Consider the following 19,029-nt stretch of genomic DNA (forward strand, 5'->3'; position numbering starts at 1 on the left):
CCATAGTTGTTTTAAACATTTTCATTACAGGTTTCTCCCACAATATTGTAATAAAAATTAATTTTCTACAATGATAAGTTGTATTTTCAATTGAACTTTTTCCAGATTGTACTAGGTATAATTTTTTGTAAAACAATTTATGCTAAGCTTGAACTTAAATTATGTATTGCAGCTCTGAGAAGCATTATAAATCATAACTCGTGTATAATATGTTTTCAAATTATTTGTTGATTACGAATTTGCAGAAATGCTGTGTCAAATTTTGGAACACTCTGTATAGTTAAACATGCGAATAATTTGTCTTGGATAAAAAGGTTAATGACATGATAATGCATCTTACATGACGAGTGAAGCCGAGTGGTTAGGCAATGGAAGTCCATTGTGACATTGTACCTGCCGCGGTGTGTACACTGTAGACCTACACGCTTGTACAAAAAACAGTTTCTTGTTGATATCCTAGTCAGCGAAAACCTTACTCAAGCGATAGCTCTTGAAAACCATCCGTTACAATAGGTTTACAAGCGCAAATTTTATCATGAGATATTAGGGAAGAGTTGTACCGTTTTCAGATTACATAGTTAATGCTTAAAATATTATTTTTTAAAGTAATCTAAATAGATTGGCAATTTTTTCCTTTTTTTACAATTATAAAATATATAGGCAACATCAACTAAACATGGCATACTGCGACGTATTTCAAATCATTTTTCATCTCATCATTACCACAAATAAACACCAAAAATATTACGGAAACGGTTCTTTACCACGCCTTGTGATGGCGTACAAGTAAAAATTAGGATTCCAGTCGTTACAAGCAGTCTCTGCCATAAAATAGAGCTCTGTAAAACTGTTGACAAACTGCAAATATTACAATCATTTCAAAATCATTTTCTGCTAATTAGTTTGTATAGGCCCTATATATAAACTTTATGAATATAGCATAAACTTCTCGAAACATTTTGGTACTTCATTATAAAGCACCATTTACACCATATTTTAAGTATTCCAAGGTCCATCAAATAAAGATGAATTCTCAATGATTCAAAATTACATTTTAAATCCATGATGAAATTATCTATAGTTTTTTAATAATGTTTATTAGATAAAAATTGCACGAGCTTAAAATTTGCCTGGCACCGGCAAGTAGGGAATGTGTTGTGTCGCCAGTGAAAATCAAATTAAAAAATTTTATTAATTAATTTCTATAATATAGCACTTAGATATATACATACTGGCTCAATGAACAAAAGGTTTATGTTATAAAAAGATTTCCGAACAGTTTTTTTATTTTTTTTTTTTTTTTTTTTTTTTTTTTTTTTTTTTTTTTTTTTTTTTTTTTTAGAAATTGTCCAACCATTCTGAAAGGATTTAGTATTCGGTTGAATAAGGAATTAATTTTAGGTTTTTTTTTTTCTCTTTTGAGTCTTTTTAGTAGTAGGAGTTGGTTGTATCACAATTTTTTTTTTCAGAAAAAAATGTAAGCTTATATTTAACAGTTTTTTAATAACTGTGAGCAGATTTAACACTGTACCTACTAAGAAAGTTATGAAATTTAGTACTTTAATACCTACTTTTTCCCTTATAAGCATTAATGTTTGCTTATATATCAACATTTATCTGAGACAAATTTTTAAGATAATTTTTGGAATTACTTCGATTATTACAAATTTTTTTATTAATCTTTCTAAAGGATGTATTTGTTTTCCATTTAGCTAATTTTTTCTTTCTCTTGCAGTTATAATTTATGGTTCGTATAAAAAGAATTATTTCATCCCTCTTGGTCTGATTTTGGCCACTTGGCAGAGATTTTTAAAATCTCGAATAATGTTTGGAAATTACCACAGTTTTCATTTGGCTCCAATTTTAATCAGAAATATATACGTACCTATAGATATCTAAAAAATTTAACTGCATTATGTTTTGTGTTTGTGGACCTCGAAATGAAATAATATGTAAAAAAATAATTCCGAATTTATACTATGGTAATGGCTGCAATCCGTAGCACTTCTTCAAAATCTTCCCAATAGCTAACTTAATGAATAATCCATTATAAGTTGGATCTCGTGTATAACAAACAAATTACACCCTTACAATGAATAATTAAATTCCTTGCACAGTAATCCTCTAGGCCTTGTTAGGGTATTATTAGTGCGATGAAGAAAAAACACATGACAAGGACCAGCACAAATTATAAGCAGTGAACTCGTAAGTAGAGTTTGTATTATAGATTGTAATGTATGTGTAGGTCTCGACCCATTGGCTGCTAGAAAATAACCCGCGTTTATTTCGGTCACGTTCCATTGCTTGAAGACAAATTACAGGTTGGTGAACCTCAAGAGAGTGGCTCTATCTACCTGGCACACTTCTGAACTCAAAATATGCACTTAATCATAATTCGATTGAGTTGAAAATTTATTTTTTCTTACTCAGAAGAAGTGTTATTAAATTACAAGCTATGTGAACTCAAGTGAATAATTTATTTAAAATTTGTGAAAATACCATTAAACTTTTTAAAATAAAATTAATTTCAACGAAACGATTCACATACATACTCAGTTACCTGCACGTAAAATCAACTAGATTTCATTATATTAGCACTCAGTGTTAGTCAAATTCGGAATAACTTTAGACAGGCAAATCTTTTAGCCAAAAACGTAACTGAAAATATCTCAATTGTATACTGTGGTATTTCCTGTCGCTGGAGTCGGAGTATGTTGCTGGTGTCTGTGTCCGCCATCTTAAATTATCACGTCACGACGGCAATCTTTAATGACATTGACCATGACCATGATCCCGGTCCCCATTTGGATGACCGTTACCTATCCTGGCCACCATCTTGGATCTCGCCCTTTTCTTTTCTAGGCTTTACTGCCAATTTGGATTCCGCCATTTTAAATTATGATGTCACAGACACCATTTTATAAATTATGTCAGAGATACCATTTTGAATTTCGACAGCTTAGTTTCTGATGACACAACCGCGATATTATTTTCGTTTTCGTCTGTGGAGGCTGCCATCTTGAATCTAAAGGTCACTATCTTGGACGACAATATGTTTGACATATTTTTTATACTGTTTGTTCCTAGAGTGCACCAGCATCTCTGTCTCATGCATGTAAGGTAGTATTTACATTACCTACCAATGTTATTATGACCCTTGAATAAACATTAAAATTAATTTTTATACAAATTATAATGGATGTGAGGTGATTCGTACCATGACAGGTCGGACCTCTGGTATGAAAAATCAAACACACGCTTTTGACCACACAGCTACAATACTACAATATCACAATAAAATACAATAAATATAACAATATCACATATTTTAAAAGTTTGTAATATTAATAAATAATAGCAGCAGCACCTGTTTGAAGATGAGCCACCATCTATGTAATCGATAATTTCTACTAAGCAAATGTATGGCAAATTACACACATAATCTGCTAGTGTTTGCTACTACTGTATTGGTCTAATTTTAACTTGATAGAGTGCAGTAGTGTCTAACACCAGACGGTCTTAGCATCCGCCACCTTGTCAGCAATTTTGGCCACCATATTAATAATCGGTTCCTATCTACCTCAAATATATAGAAAACTTCAATAATTAATTAAAAATGATGTATTTTATTTTAGTGATTGATTTCAACGAACTCTGTCCTTGGTTCGATCCTTGGTCGATAAGGAAAAAAAAATTTTTCCTTACAAATACTTATTTAATTGAAAAAGTGCCAGATACCAGAAATATAAACAACACATTGTTATAAATGAAACTTATTGAATGAAGTCTGCATTACAGCAATAACCAATAAGCACATTGTTAAAGTCTTTAACATTTCTCGATTTCCGCATCTGCTACCCACTAATTTAAGTAAACAAGGCGGGAACTTCCACTACTCGGCGCAAAGTTATCCATTTATTCGTTTCAGAATCTTCTCCACCAAATTTGTGTCAGAATACATCGTAGGTTGAATCTCTTTGGCATAGGAGACACCACAAATAGACTTGTAGTCCAAATATTCGAGGTAGTTAGGTATTGGGTTCCGATTAGCGAAAGTGGTTCACATGTAAACTACAATTTGAAGTAAAACCTTACCCAGAGAATTCCTTTTGCTTGGATGTCAGTACAATGTCGCTGACATTACTTTTAGCTATCAAGGATTTTTCTTATTTGTGTTAAGAAATGTTGACTGGAGCAGGTTATCGTACTTGAGGTCTTTGGGCTTCATTTTCATGGTATAATTGTATTCGATTAATAGTTTTGGAAAGATAACCAGCTACTTGTTTAAGTTCTGTTAGCCGTGAACTGTCACCACATCATTGTGTGTAATGGTCTGTTTAACCTCTTTAATATGGAAGCTTTGAATTAACTAACTTTAAATTAGTGTTAGATGCCAAACTTTTTCATTCAAACCTAAAATGTCACATTGTACAATTCTTAGCCGAGATCCGTTTGTAGATACGACGGTACACGTTCAACGCGCATAAAATCTGCCACTGCCTTGGATATATGTCACCTTCTTCAATTTCATAGGTCTGCCCAAGTGAACTTGCTGTCACATCAGTAACCAAAAACATGTATTTGAAGTCCTTGTTCATTCGGGAATATGGTAACATCAATACAAGGTCTGCCATAAATAAATCGTATTTCAGGAGCGTGAAGTTCGCGTGCAATTCCAATTCGTCTCATAGTTCTTTAGCGTGCTACTTTCAGTTTTTAAATATGAAGACCATTTTGTTGGAATGCGAATAGTTTCCGGCCTTGGGCTTGGCGCGGGCTGAGACCAGGCAGTAGTCTACACCTCCGAGGAGACGACAGACGTGTCCCGCCGGAGCTGTGCTCGTGAGTAGTGCTAGCCTCACATCCGGCCCACAAAAATTGCTCGACGTAAGCATACGCGCAGCATTATCCCTCCACAGTCATCACCAGGGTATGCCATCGCCTCGTCACAGGTCTACGGGCACACACACGTAGATCCTAGGAGACTTGGTAGAGTCGTAATCGCGGAGAGCGGACCTCTCTTTGTGCATGGCACGCGCGGGGCCTAGAGTAAATAGTTGTGTAAACCATAAGTTCGTGTATGTGACTGCCGTGAAAGTGGCATAAACTGTTTGTAAATACCAGTGTAATTTGTAGTGCATCTCGTAACAAAACTGTATGCCCTGAACCAGCAGAGCTTCCGCCCGTGTAAAACTGCGTAATGTAACATTCTAACTCGCGGGCACGAACTAATGCTAGTAATTGCGCCTATCACCGTGCTAAAATCGGGAGTGTCGGCTATCACCATACCAAGTGCGGCGGGCCGTGACCCGACACTAGATCCGAGACGGGCTGAGCTCCAAGGCATCATGAACTAGATGTTAAGCGCCATCATAATAAACCCAGCGGCGCGAATCCAGTCTTCTTATTTCGTAACATAGCCACCCCCAGTCCCCTGCCACGATGGCCAACACCCTTTCCCTGAGTTCGAGCTGAACCCAACCCTAACCAGCGACCGCCGAGTGACCGACGGAGCGGGGGAGCACAACAACACTTTCTACTTTTTGACTAAGTATCGAAATATGGTATAAAGATTTCGAAGTCGTAAGCATTGAGAACAATAGGAGTTAAATTTTTAATCCTCGAAGTACAAGCGCTACTTCTGAATTTGGAAATACTATGACTTATGTTTGACGACAAACCTGATCGAAACATTTTTGGTACCTGATCTTATATAGACGCCAGAACCTGACTACAACTAGGAAACTGTGCTTGATTTTCCATCACAAAGAGCACATATCTTTAAATTCTTGTAATTTTTAATATGTGCTTACTTGGTCGTCGTAATCATGATATGATTTAAGTTCTTCGATGCAAAACGTGACGACATTCGCAATGTCACGCAGCAAATGTTTAGCTATTAGACTTTATGATTGACAGGTAAATACAGTCACTTTTGGTTGTCTACCCATGGAAAAGTACTCTTGAATCAATCCTTGCTTCTCGCACACGATATCGTCGAAACCTTTTACAGAATTGGCTCTTGCTTGGCTTGGAAAACATTTCAGGCCTTCCGCCGATCGTAGCCAAGCACTGGTTCTTTGACTGTTGCAGCGACTTGGAATACAGGTACACACTCTCGAAATGAAGTCCTATTGGTTCTTTTAGCAAACTTAGTTGAATGCACATTTTTCCAAAGTTTGATGGCCCTGTGATTATGCATCGTCAAGTAGAAGGTAATTAAGAGCCATGTCGTGATTCGCGTGCCCTGGCTCATCGTCCTTTGTAATGCACTAAGGCAAACATTCTTCCTATTTAACTATCGCCATTGATACTGATCGCAGGACCGATAGAGAAAGTCTATTTATAGTTTTACATCCACTGTGTGTAAAGTCTCTAAGAGTTAAGAATAAAAACCTATTGGTGAAGGACTTGTAAATTTACTGATTAATAATTTAGCTACACATTCCCAGCTACAGATTTTGTGGTCGAGGAACTAAATTAGCTAAATAACTACCTAACTATGACGTGGGCATTAATTTTCTTGACACATCGTGCAAGCAGCACGATATTGCCTTTTCTGTCGGCAAAGATTTGTAATCGAGGCACTAAACTGCCCAGATATTGGCAGATAAAACTGAAGATACCATCAAATCGCCATGCAGTACTAGGACAAAATATGCCGGTGTATGATGGTTTGGTGGTCAAGAAGGATAAATCTATATTAGGAAGGGTTATTTACGGGAATCGAGCCATAAACAACAGTACTAAGGCCCACTCATGCAAAACTGGTGCAGGCATGTGAATGATCAATAAAAAAAGGAAAAAGAAATTTCGATAATATTACTTGTGGTTTTTACCTTTGCTTTTGCCTACGTTGGGTATTCTCGATAGCCTCATGACTGCTTCCAGCTGTATTGTGCAGGTAGTCAACGTTTCGAAGAATTATTATACTATTATACCAATGTCTGTGGGTATGTAAGTGAGGCTCAAATGATATGACCCTCTGTCCTTGTCTAGTTGTGGTGCTGTGCGGATCATTTTGTTTGACCGGTCTGATACATATGTTTAGTTAATGGCTATTCTTGTGAATTAGGTGAAATTTTTACCATCATTAATGCCGACCTTGATGGCAATGATACGGACAGCTCTACAGATCCCGATGGCCACGATGCCTGCAGCCCCAAATAATCCGATGGCAACGACTTCGACAGTTCAAGAGACCCCGATGTTGGCCGCACCAACAGTCTCATCACTGCCAGATACATCAATATACGTAATGTCTTCAGCAATGGTGACAACATTGCCAAAATCAATACCGAATCAGACGACTTTGCCCTAGAAATATCCTGGTCGATTGGAAAATTGCTGTGGAAGTTCTTCACTATAACTTAAAGTGTTCATAGTCATAAAAAAATTATAATAATGTATTAAAAACACTGTTTCAGTGCGAAAAGTGTAGTAAATGATTTGGACACAATGAAAACATAAAAATATATCTTATAACCTGCAGTATGTCTCTGACATTGTCTCGGAACACATATAAGTATAACAAAAGCGACAAGGTATTTTCACAATGTAACAGTTAAAGTTATTACAAGATGTGCAAAGGGATACAAGCGTGTAATAAATAGTAGTGCTTACTAACATCATAAATAATCATTTATTGTATTACCTGAATCATTCATCAAAAAAGAGCAGCAGTGAAATGCCAGTACTCAAATGATTAGTTTTTTTTAATGGTGTATTTTGTCAAGACTTGTCGAGGGAAGTCTTCAAAACCATGTTTATAAGAGAATTTGGAGAATATGTACGACTTCAGTAGTCTGGACTATCCATAAAAAATACACCCGATAAAACATTTTGAGTAAAACAATCCCAGAGTGTCAGTTAATGTGTATATACTAAATGAGAATATTAATGTGTACCCAATTTGTATAACTTAACAAGAAAGAAAAGACCATCTCTATCTGTTGCTCGTGACAGATAAAAACAAAATGCACTCTACTGTTACATCAGAATCTTTTCCCAACTTGTGAGACTCCAGATTACAAAACATCAGCGAAATATTCATGTGTGTAAGAAATCCTTTAAGTATTTAGCTGATCAACTTCAGAAATCGGGTTTTTAAGAGTATACATTGTCTTAAACTGCTCAAAATTAAAACTTAATATTTACATTGAGCAGAAGATGTTAAGTTTATGTAATCTTAAATATGTATTCATTAAATGTGCAATGTGTGTAGCTATATGTTAACTTGTAGTGGTGTAAAATTATATCATTTAAAGTTTATATGTAAAAATGTGTTGTTTCATTTCTCGAACCGGGCACTTTTATAGTTAAATGTTAAATTCTACTCATATTTAATTATATATGTATTTTTAACAACAAATTACGTTTTTAACATCGACCAAGGATAAAACCAACGATGAAAATATGTTGAATAAATCAACATATTAATAGGCACATTTCAAATGGATTTTATCATTTTTCCCCTTATTTGTATGAGACAAAATACAGATTTGATATGACAGCCAACATGGGCGCAAATCTGTAGGATTTCCAAGGGGGCCCGTGGATTCTGTGGTTTAAGAATTTTGCGCTAGAGGTCAACCGAAAAAAGTATTCTCTGGATGATAAGCTCGTATGGTATACAATTTATTTTTACGTAAGTGATATTAGCAATAAAGCAGAGCAACATATGTTTTAGTAATTATTAATTAATGACTATAAAAAGTGATCTCTCAAACATGTTTGAATAATTTGCTAACCTTAATACATAAAATATCCATGAAAAAATCTATAAAAATAATATACGTGATTATAATGCAAATAGATAACACCCCACCCATACATTACCATTTTCCAAAAGTGTTTATTCTAATTTCAGATCTTAAAGCAAAATCTTTAGCTAATTCATGTAAACTAAGTTCATCCAAACGACTTTTGTGAACATGACACACAGTCACTGAGTTGAGACGAGTTTGAGTCGTGGTACTTCTTAACCGTGTCTTCAGACGCCTCAGAGCGCTGAAGCTGCGCTCACCTTCGCATGAAGAAGCTGGAATAACTAAGAGCAATTTCACTAGTGAAAACAGAATCAAATTTCACAAATGATGTATTTCTGTTGCCGCTATAACAATAAATACTAAAACAGAATAAAATAAATATTTAAGTGGGGCTCCCATACAACAGGCATGATTTTTTTTTGCCGTTTTTATAGATAATGGTACGGAACCCTTCGTGCGCGAGTTCGATTCGCACTTTGTCGGTTTTTTTTATGCCACATCACATAATTACTGCGATTCAAATGCTGTTCGTGACATTCTTTGTTCACAGTGTTTGATACGCCCTAAAACCCAAAGCGCCAATGCTAATAAACGGATCAACATAAAATTAACGATCGAATCATATTAAAACCCTTAAAGACTATTTTATTTGGTAATGGCATCAACCAGGTAAAAAAGAAAAAATCTTAAAGACACAAATGAAAAATATCGGAGATAGAACTTTGAAATTTATACTACAGCTAATTGAACCACATACATTTCTCGGCTTATATTTAGTATAATCAGTATTTTGGCAGTGAATTATTTAGTTAAAATATGCCACTTGATTAGTTACTAAAGAGACGCGTTTGCTTCCTTAATAACTTAAATACGGATATGTAACGTTTAAGTACTTCTTTCTCACTCTTACTTCTGTTTACTCGTGCAGTGTTGCAGTTATCAAATAACAAATGTTATAAAGTGATTATCGGCCATGAATTGTGAAAATTATCGTTTGATAATAAAAGGGGAGTGATTTTAAATTCCATATTGACGAGGAAAAAAAATTATTCCCTCTATATTCACATGTAATGTACAGAGCAGCTAGCCTTACAGAATGGAGATGAGCTAAAAAATTCCAGAAAATTATATATAAGTTTCAGTTCGTAAATAAACTAAATTCTGCTATAATTACTGTTAAAGTATTAAGTTGTTTATTTACTGGGAAAAATAACGTTACATAATCACTTAAATAAAATATATTACTTAAATAATAATCACTACTTATAAAACAATCAAGCTTACCAGGTGAGAATCAGATTCTGTTTTCCGTTTCTTCCGCGTCACGAACTTATCCATGTTGATGTTTGCCAAGAAAGCAGAAGACTGGCGCACACGAGAGCAAAACCACTTTAAAAACAGACTACCTGAAACCTATAATACTGTCGTTTCAGAGGACAAGGTAGTGTGCGTAACAATGGGGAGGAAATGCTAACGGAACCCTACCCTAGCTTCGTCCTTTGGAATGAACGGTTTCTAGGAATTAAGGGTTTCAAAGTTCTCACTAGAAAACTCCATACCATGGCTTTCGCAGAAGGGGTAGGGGAAAATAACTACTGAACTCGAAGGTAGGAATGTAAAGCATGTCAAAGTGTCTGTCGTCGTTGTAAATAATAATCTTATATATATGTTGTGTACACCATTAACTTTAAATTCACGAAGTGGGCCCCCCCAAGGAGGGGATCATTAATTCCAGGGGGGGCCCGAGCCCCCCTGGCCCCACCCGGGATATACGCCCATGACAGCCAACATGGGTGACAAGATGTAGGATTCTAAGACCCAGGTGTGTAAAAATTAAACCAATATGGTGGCAGCTGACTCTAGCAGTAGCTGTGTGCAATATGCGACACTAGTACTCCCAGATTCAAGTATTGAATACAAAAATTAATATGGCAGCAGAGAACTCTAGCAGACGTTGTCTGAAATTAGCAACTCTAACGCTCATAATAGCATTTACCTAACACGAAGATGGTGGCTTGGCCTTGAACAGGTTCTGCTATTATTCCTTCATATTAAATATTACAAGTATAATTTTCTTAATTTTATATATATATTTATATATATGTTATTTAATTCTTAGTCTGGTATATGTCTTGATTATTGTGTGGTCAAATGCGTATTATTTACGACCCAGAGGTCGAGCTGCCACTATTTTAATCATCTAGCTATCTATGTATTTTGTATAAAAAATTTAATTTAATATGTCTATGATGGTCAATACAACAATGGTAGTTAATGGATAACCGACCATACATGCATGTCTCAGAGTGATGCCAGGAATCTCTAGGAATAAACAGCAGATTCAAAAATGGCTAGCATTGTGTCATCCTCCAGCAAAGGCAAAAATAAGGTGTACATTTCATCATCCTAAATGGCGACCCCAGCAGACGGAAACCAGAAGCCAGCCTCCAGCAAACGACAAACACGCCATACTCAGAATCCTGGGCCAGGAGAAGCTATTATATACTACTGATAATTATTGAATAAACCAAAAACAGAAAAGAAAATTTGACTTGCAATGATAGTATGATTATATGATTTTATATAAAATTTAATAAATCTGTACAAAAATTATCGCTTGGATGTATTTTTATGCTCTGACTAAAGAAAGTGAATTGTCAGTGAATGCCTCCCGGAGCGGCCGACGTTCCTGCATGCCTCCGATGGGCGGTCGTCAACGGACAAGAGCTCTCGCGCCGGCACAGCAGCGCTGGTGCTTACGGTCGGGGAATTCCTCTGAGCCTCTCGTTACGATGGGATTCTCCCTTCCATTCCACCTCTCCTCTTACCGACCCACTTTCAACACCGCCCATACATCTCCGAGCATTCCTTCTGGAGCGGCTGGCCAGTTCTGCAAATAGCGCGGATGTCTACTCGGTCTCACGTGCAGAGGTGCTTATTTCATTTTCTTCACATTTCTGTGCATTAAGGAATTTCCACGTGAATTTATTACAATATCTCTCTTGAAATGTTTGCCAGCTTATAAATTTATCTCATCAAATATTTACCAAACGTTATTTTTGATGGTAAATGTTCGTTGAGAAAATTTCGAGACGAAATATAAAGAGGCAAAATAGCTTTCGTAATAAAGTGCCAGGAAAATCCCCCAAGCAAGAGTGTTTAAAAGAGACCGTGTCTCAAATTCTAGCACTGCCGTTAGCAAAAAAAAAAAAAAATTAAGATGCGGTCCTAAAAAAAAAATCATTAATGCATCGGTGACCAGATGTGTAATTTCAGCTTTTTCAACTGGGGTGGCAAGGCGTACAAGGGTTCTGGGGATGTGGAATGTCCCCACGTGTAAGGGAGGTCCGGAGGTCCTCCCCCGGGAAATTAAAAAAAGAAATTATATTTTTTAATGGTTTTAGACTACAACATTATAATATACATGTTCCAATAAACAATTAATTTTTCTGAGCTCAAAAATACTTGATTAATAATGAATTAAGAAAGTTCCATGCTTGTAAAATTTAATTTTACAAGTGTTTGTAAATTATTGATGATTTAACTTTATGGGATAGCTTAATGGTGGGTTGAACCATTCTGTTGGCAAATACCACTCTTTGTCTCCCCCGAATTACGTCAATGTCGGTGACCCAAAGTAACTTCTAATTTCATGTAATAATATGTTTTAATTACTCTTTAAAATTAACTTCAGCAATTTGAAACTTTTTAATCATGCCGGATAATACACTGAATATACAATGCTGTTACATGTTACACTTAAAACAAATTTCTCCATGGATTCTTTATGCTCCAAACATTGTTTTATTATTTTCTAAGAACCTACCTGGTTTTCTTAAAACTGGTCGCAATTTTAATGGTGACCCTGAGTTTCTATTCACTGTTTAAGCATACACCTGTCATATGTATAAGAACTGAAACAGCATGATATTAACTATTTCCATCAACAACGGTAGTATGGTTCTCTAATCATTCGCTTCCATTTAATGTTATCCGGGGACGATACCTGCATGGTCTTTCCCGAAGATTTTTCCAGTCCGAAAAGTGGCGGATGTTGCCATGAGCCGTTGCTTATTCTCATGAAGTGCAGTGCTCGCTGAGTTACGATTTTTTACTTAATTCTGCGAGTTGAGATAATTGCTGGTGTATGTTCCGCTAGTTTTTAAACCTGCGATGAATGGTATTAGTGGAAGTGTTTGGTCATGCTATACCATCTGGATGGTGTTCATTTCATTGGCTGCCACTTGGGTGAGATGCCAGCTACGTCTTTTAATGTCCACGTGTGACTCGCACAGCACAACCCAACTCGTTCAGTTGCAAAAACTTACCGCCAGCAATATCTCAGCTCGCAGAATTGTGTTCAAGAGTGGTAACTTAGCACGCACGACACTTTCCGGGATATCATCACACTTTCTGTTTGTGCTCATTAACGTTTTCCTCTGAACCATATCCTTATTTCCGAGAAAGCAGTTTGTCGTCCCCTCTTCCCCTGTCCGACACCACGGAGGTTGTTATTCTAGCGCAGGGAAGGAAAAAAAAGCGTTTGAAACCATTTTCTTCTCGCCACTCGTCGAGGGATTTTCCCTAAGTTCGTTGCGTAAGTTTCACGCTCGCGACACGCCATTGTACCGACTTCCTCAGGCGCGATCCCACACACACAGCCGTGGGAACTGACCGTCAACGATGTTTAGCGCATTCACAGGCTGCAAGGGTCGGTTTCCAAAGGACCAAATACGCAGGAATACGCGACAATTGTCTTAACTCGCTTGTCTTGTGAGTTCCAGACGCAGCGAAGTCGAATAATTGGTAGAATGAGAACGCTTGCCATAACGAGGTGACTGCAGGGTTCATTGAAATGTGACAAAGCTACATAAGTGAAAAAAAAAAAAAAAAAATTGAAAGTTTTAAACTAACGTTAAAAAGAAAAAAATACAAACTACAAAATATAATATAATTAAAGGTTTTTATTTGACAATGTGGGGTAGGGATTGCATGTTCTATTCAATTTGAAAATCATTAAATGTTTACTGAATTAAAGCGATGAGATGTATATACCACTAATTGAATTTATAGCGAGAACCTATGTAAAAGTATAAAAACCCAGATCATCAAACAACGCCTGAAACATGAGATTATTAAAGTCTACCGGTGTGGTAATAAAATATAATTTATGGTTGCTTATTTATTTTTCAAATTATGTTTGTTTCTCTCTAAATATATCAAAATAATCAAGACGAAATTTTAAACCGAGTAAATGAAATAAAATGATTGCAATACTGTAAACTTTGGTCAAATTAGCAGTAGTGCTGCATTCCGTGGCGTTCAGATGTAGTATACATGATCTAAAAAACTTATTTGTTGAATTTTTACCCATTATAATTTCTATGTTAAAATAATGCAGTGAATTTAGTGTATCATTTAATTTTATTGTAAGGTTTTCTTTAACAGACAACAAATATTTTTTCTGAAATTTATTGGATTCGTATATTGATTTTTGAGTTATTATTGCATTGAAATATTTAAAAGATAACTAGTGTAGAATATATAACCAATGAAAGTCGACTTTTTTCGTTCATTGAAAGGTTCGTGGGTCTAGTTCTCGGCTGGGTTTTGGAAATAATTTGACCAAACATCACGTAAAATATTTATGTACCAATCATAAACAACATTTTAATTTTTTTTATATAAAACAGAGGCGCAAACCACATCAAAGTCACGTCAACTTGTATTTATACATCTACGAAACATATGGAGCTAGCGATACGCAGGGTTCTGAGATATAATCCGGGAATGTATACTTATATGTTTGTTGTTGTAAACTTATGTTATTTTGTACGGAAAGCCACGATCTGTTTAAAATTGCAGCGTGAAAAAGGAAATTTTAAAGTTAACTAAACATAATTTATTTTTTATTTTTTTGCACGTATAAAATCCACTTTTTCTTAAAAAGCGTTAAACAAAAATGTGTTATTTATTTAACAAAAATTATTTGTAAATAAGATCAACAAAGTTTTAAAGGCAAATAAAATATTCTGTGTTTAGTTGAAGTACATATATGTAGAGTTATTATCATTTTTAAATAATTGAGCACAGTTAAGATAGCAATAATATTATGTATTCACATTTTTTAACAACAGGCCTAAATTGTTTTAACTTAATGTTGATTCTTTCTTCGTCACCGTGCCAACTGCCATTGCATTTTTTATTTATAAATCTTTGCTTGACTAAATTAAGCGATGTTTGTATACCGGGCACTTTAGCAGGTATCGATATAAGTAAAGAGGAATTTTTGTAAACTCTCCGTTTTCTTCGCAATAACGGACTGCCTTCCACTCGCGAATGTGTTGGTAGATAACTCTTGTTCTACCATCAATTTTAGCTGGCCTGGTGGACGTGGCAGTGTGTTTGTTTTAAATTTAATTTTCAGTAATTACGATTTCCCTATACTAATCTCCATGGCAACTATTGCTGCAATATTGATGATTCCTTCGTCTCCATGGCAACGGCTTTTGCAGTGTTAGAGAATTTTTCAATTAGTAAAATTTGCCAGGAATGCCACTGCACTGCCTAAAAATGATGGTAGGCCCACCAATCTTTTTTCTGCAAGATCGAAATTCGCAGAAATTATGTTATTGCACAAGAAACGGAATTAAACGTTATCTGGATAGCATCATCGAAGCGAGAATAGTAATAGACAAAGAAAAAAGGGTAAACGGTATTTATACCACGAAAACCTTTAATTTCCACTGGAATGCTCTTAAATTTTAAACTTTTGCAATTTATTGTGGCATTGACTTATAGTTTGACAATCAACAAACTATCAGTCACCCACTTTAATACTAAAAACATGATATATTCTTGTTCGGGCAACGCAGGGTATTGCAACGAGGTTATTATTAATTAAATAAATGCTTAGGTACTTGAGTGGCCTTAGAAAACTGTTTAATCAAATATCTAATCCGGTTGCCTTAGTTCTACGAAATATTTTTGTCTCATTTTTATTCCTAAAATAGATTTATTTTTGTTTTTATTTTTTTAGGCATGTATAATGAGCAGTGCAAGAGTGTTCTACCTTTAGATTCCCGTAGAAAACAAGGACACATAAGCTAGTAATACACAAAAAAAAAGGAGTTAAAAGGAAATTTTATAGTTAAGACAAGAATTGGGGAATTTTTCCTGAGACAACTGTGAAGTTACCGAAAAACAAGGTTAAAATATAGTTTTCATCCTCGGTGATAGGTTATTTCATTTAAATGCAGTTGTTGATGTTTAAACTTCATATCTTTCAGTATAAGGCTTTTGGTAGGAGTGATTTCGTTAAAATGTAACGGAAGTCGATGAACGGAATTGTGACACAAATACGGCAGACCCACGTGCAGTGAGTGACATAAACCCGCATACAGTCACATTCGAAAATATTAGGGACCATACCAAACGTGCTGGTGTGCGAAATGTAACTACATTTATAATATTTAAACTACCCTACGGAATATATTTGGTAAACTAAAATAGACACAGCAAAAAATAATCTCAAGTTTTAAAATATCTAAGAAAAATTTTATTATAATTAATATAACACATATTCTTGATAACCTCGAAGAGCAGTGTTATAAAGTCATCACTAATTATTTTTTAAACTTTTTTAATAACATTTTAATATAATTATATTATTATGTTGAATCAGCTCAATAAGGTTAAGATTTGTTATTTACAGACTGATTTCAGTCGTTTAGGCAAAAAAATATATACAAACATACAGAGAGTGTAATATTGCGGTTTTAAAATTTTTTTGACGTGATAACGTCTAATAAATTGATGAACGCTGGCTGCACGCACGAAAAATCATGACTCATTTTCTCGTTCTGGCTAAGCCGAGCGTGCAAGAACCGGCCAACCGTCGTGTGAGAAAATCTTCTATAATATCAATCAGGTTAAAGCTGGCTTTTTAAAATCAGCAATTTAAAAATTTTGATTTATTTGTTCAATTACGTCATTTAAAATTAACAATTTATTGACATTAATTTGATTTCAGTTTATTTCTATAGCCAATTGTTCGTGATAATATTTAAACAAATTATTTAAATTAAATTTGCAGAAACTGTAAATAATATTTGAAAATTAAAAAGTAGGTAAATTTCATCAATGTTTTCTTATGATGTGATGTTATCACGTAAAATTATCGTCCGTAAACCGACTTTACAGACAACCCCCTTTTCTTAGGGTCATATTTTAGTAATGCCATCAAAGAATAACTTATAACGTGTGCAGAATCTTTATCGTATTACCTGTTTAGTGAATTTCAATAAGATGGGCAGTATTTCAGTAAAATTCCTTGTCGAAAATCAGGTACAAATTAGGGGTTGTATAGGAGCCGTTTCTAATAGTTTAAAATTAATATGTTTTTTTTTTTTGCTGCTCTGCTATCTGTTTATGATGGTGGCAAGCAACGTTTACGATTTAGGAAGCGAATTCCAGCGGCGAGCGCAGAATATATTTGTGTGATTCGCATCCATAAATTTGGATTTTTGGAAAGTGACTATTTTATTTATCAGTTAATTTATCACGTTTGAAATATATATATATTTTTTGTGTTTAACGTTGAATTTCGTGTCCCAGTTTTATAAGTTTATTTGCCACATGAACAACATGAGAACACACACTGAGTTTGCTCGGTGCCGTGGCTAGATGATTACACATCACTGGCGAGTAAATTTTTTTTATTTACGAATTTTTTTTACATATGTTTAACTTTAAAACCATTGCGTTTTGCGATATCTATGCAGCAACAAAAAAAATGTCGCCAGATGATACAAGCAACATTTCATATGCTATGTAAAATTTCCGGCAAATATTTACAACCAAATTTTTTGCCTGACTAATTGCGTCGTGCTCGTCACTAGTTTGTTTGTTTTCGAGAGCTTTGTAACGAATACATAAATTACTTCATGGTTTGATTTTTTTCGTATTTCTGCATTAAAAATACAGTGGTTTGGCAAGCGGAAGAATCAATTATAGTGGGTGAAGCTAAGCTTTGCATGCTGCACCACTTTGTGTGTTTCTAATTAGTCCCTTTCGTTACGCTTGACCTCAAATACCAACAAACAAACAAACAAAAAAAGTAGAGTTTTGATTCCCTCGGTGTTCCTGAGTACGCCTTTGTCGATCTGTTGTGCGTCTACTCGAGCGAGACAAAACAGGACCCAAATTCTCTGAAATGCATTGTGTTTGGTCGCGGCTCGATCAGGGGTGCGGGTGTATCAGAAGGGGGTAGAGTGGGGAGGCAGCTATCGAGACGGTGACGAGAGAGCCACATACGATCTGTCGCGCCACAATAGCAGTCCTCTCGGTCGCAGACTAACGCGGAGCAGAGATGTCGTGTGCCAAACATCGAGCATTGTACGGCTTAAGGGGGAGGGACGAGAACTGAAGGACGCCATCTTTGTTTCAACACCTTTTTGCAAACAACCATTTTCCTTTTTCAATTGGTTAATTTAAGAATATTTCATCATTTACAGTAAAGACTATATATAATAGCATTCAATATAATCAGTGTTGATATACACAGCCTCATGTGCGACTCAGTGTCTGACTCACTCACTGGCGGATCCACAGTTAGGCCGGGGGAGGGGGTGGGGAGCACAGCGATTAATAATTTTCAGATCCCCGCCAAATTCCTGATCATAGATTACAACACTTACAAAAGTATTATTTTATTGCGGTGCTAAAGATGATAGGATGTTTTGAACCATAACAAAAAGGTTCTATTTCACTAATTGTAAATGTACTAAAATTATATTACAAAATTTAATTTGATGTTCCCTTGTCCATCTTTTTGGATGCGCCACTGACCCATTCATCAATACAACAACTAGGAACGTGGAATTTTGACAGAAGGTAGATTTACTCCCTTAAACGACGGGATTATTCCGAAAATTTGAATTGTTTTTTCAAGCCCTTGAAATAAAAATTATCTTTCAAGCCAGCCCATTGTAGTATTCTTATAGAATAATGTTCATGACAACACCATTGTAAGAGGTGGTGGAAATTCTTATAAACGATACAGCCCTGAATAATTGATACATAATTGATGAGAAAACACTATATCACTAACAAGCATATTTTCGCGACACCATTATTCACGCTTGTTCCATGTTCACGATGGAACCAATGATTTTTTTTTAGCGGTGGCCATAGACTGCAATAACACGTGAACAAAAATAAAACTTTGCTGTCTTCTGTGAGCCATATATTGTTTGCTGCG

The 19,029-nt window shown here is 35.4% G+C and overlaps 2 protein-coding genes across 13 annotated transcripts in view; one reads left to right on the top strand and one right to left on the bottom strand.

Annotated features, from left to right (window-relative positions):
• The window catches only part of LOC134536959 (gonadotropin-releasing hormone receptor), a 684,534-nt gene that overhangs the window by 421,307 nt on the left and 244,198 nt on the right, over positions 1-19,029 (bottom strand). The gene's annotated exons all lie outside the window — the stretch shown is intronic.
• The window catches only part of LOC134536980 (uncharacterized), a 579,850-nt gene that overhangs the window by 268,052 nt on the left and 292,769 nt on the right, over positions 1-19,029 (top strand). Inside the window, exon 3 of one of the 10 annotated variants that reach the window (XR_010075912.1) lies at positions 7,076-8,128. The exons of the other annotated variants lie outside the window; for them this stretch is intronic. The gene's annotated coding sequence lies outside the window, so the exon portion shown is untranslated. Of the gene's footprint in view, positions 1-7,075; positions 8,129-19,029 lie in introns of those variants that run through there. 10 annotated transcript variants of the gene reach the window in all.

The sequence above is a fragment of the Bacillus rossius genome, chromosome 1 (assembly GCF_032445375.1).
Source record: "Bacillus rossius redtenbacheri isolate Brsri chromosome 1, Brsri_v3, whole genome shotgun sequence".
Lineage (NCBI taxonomy): Eukaryota > Metazoa > Arthropoda > Insecta > Phasmatodea > Bacillidae > Bacillus > Bacillus rossius.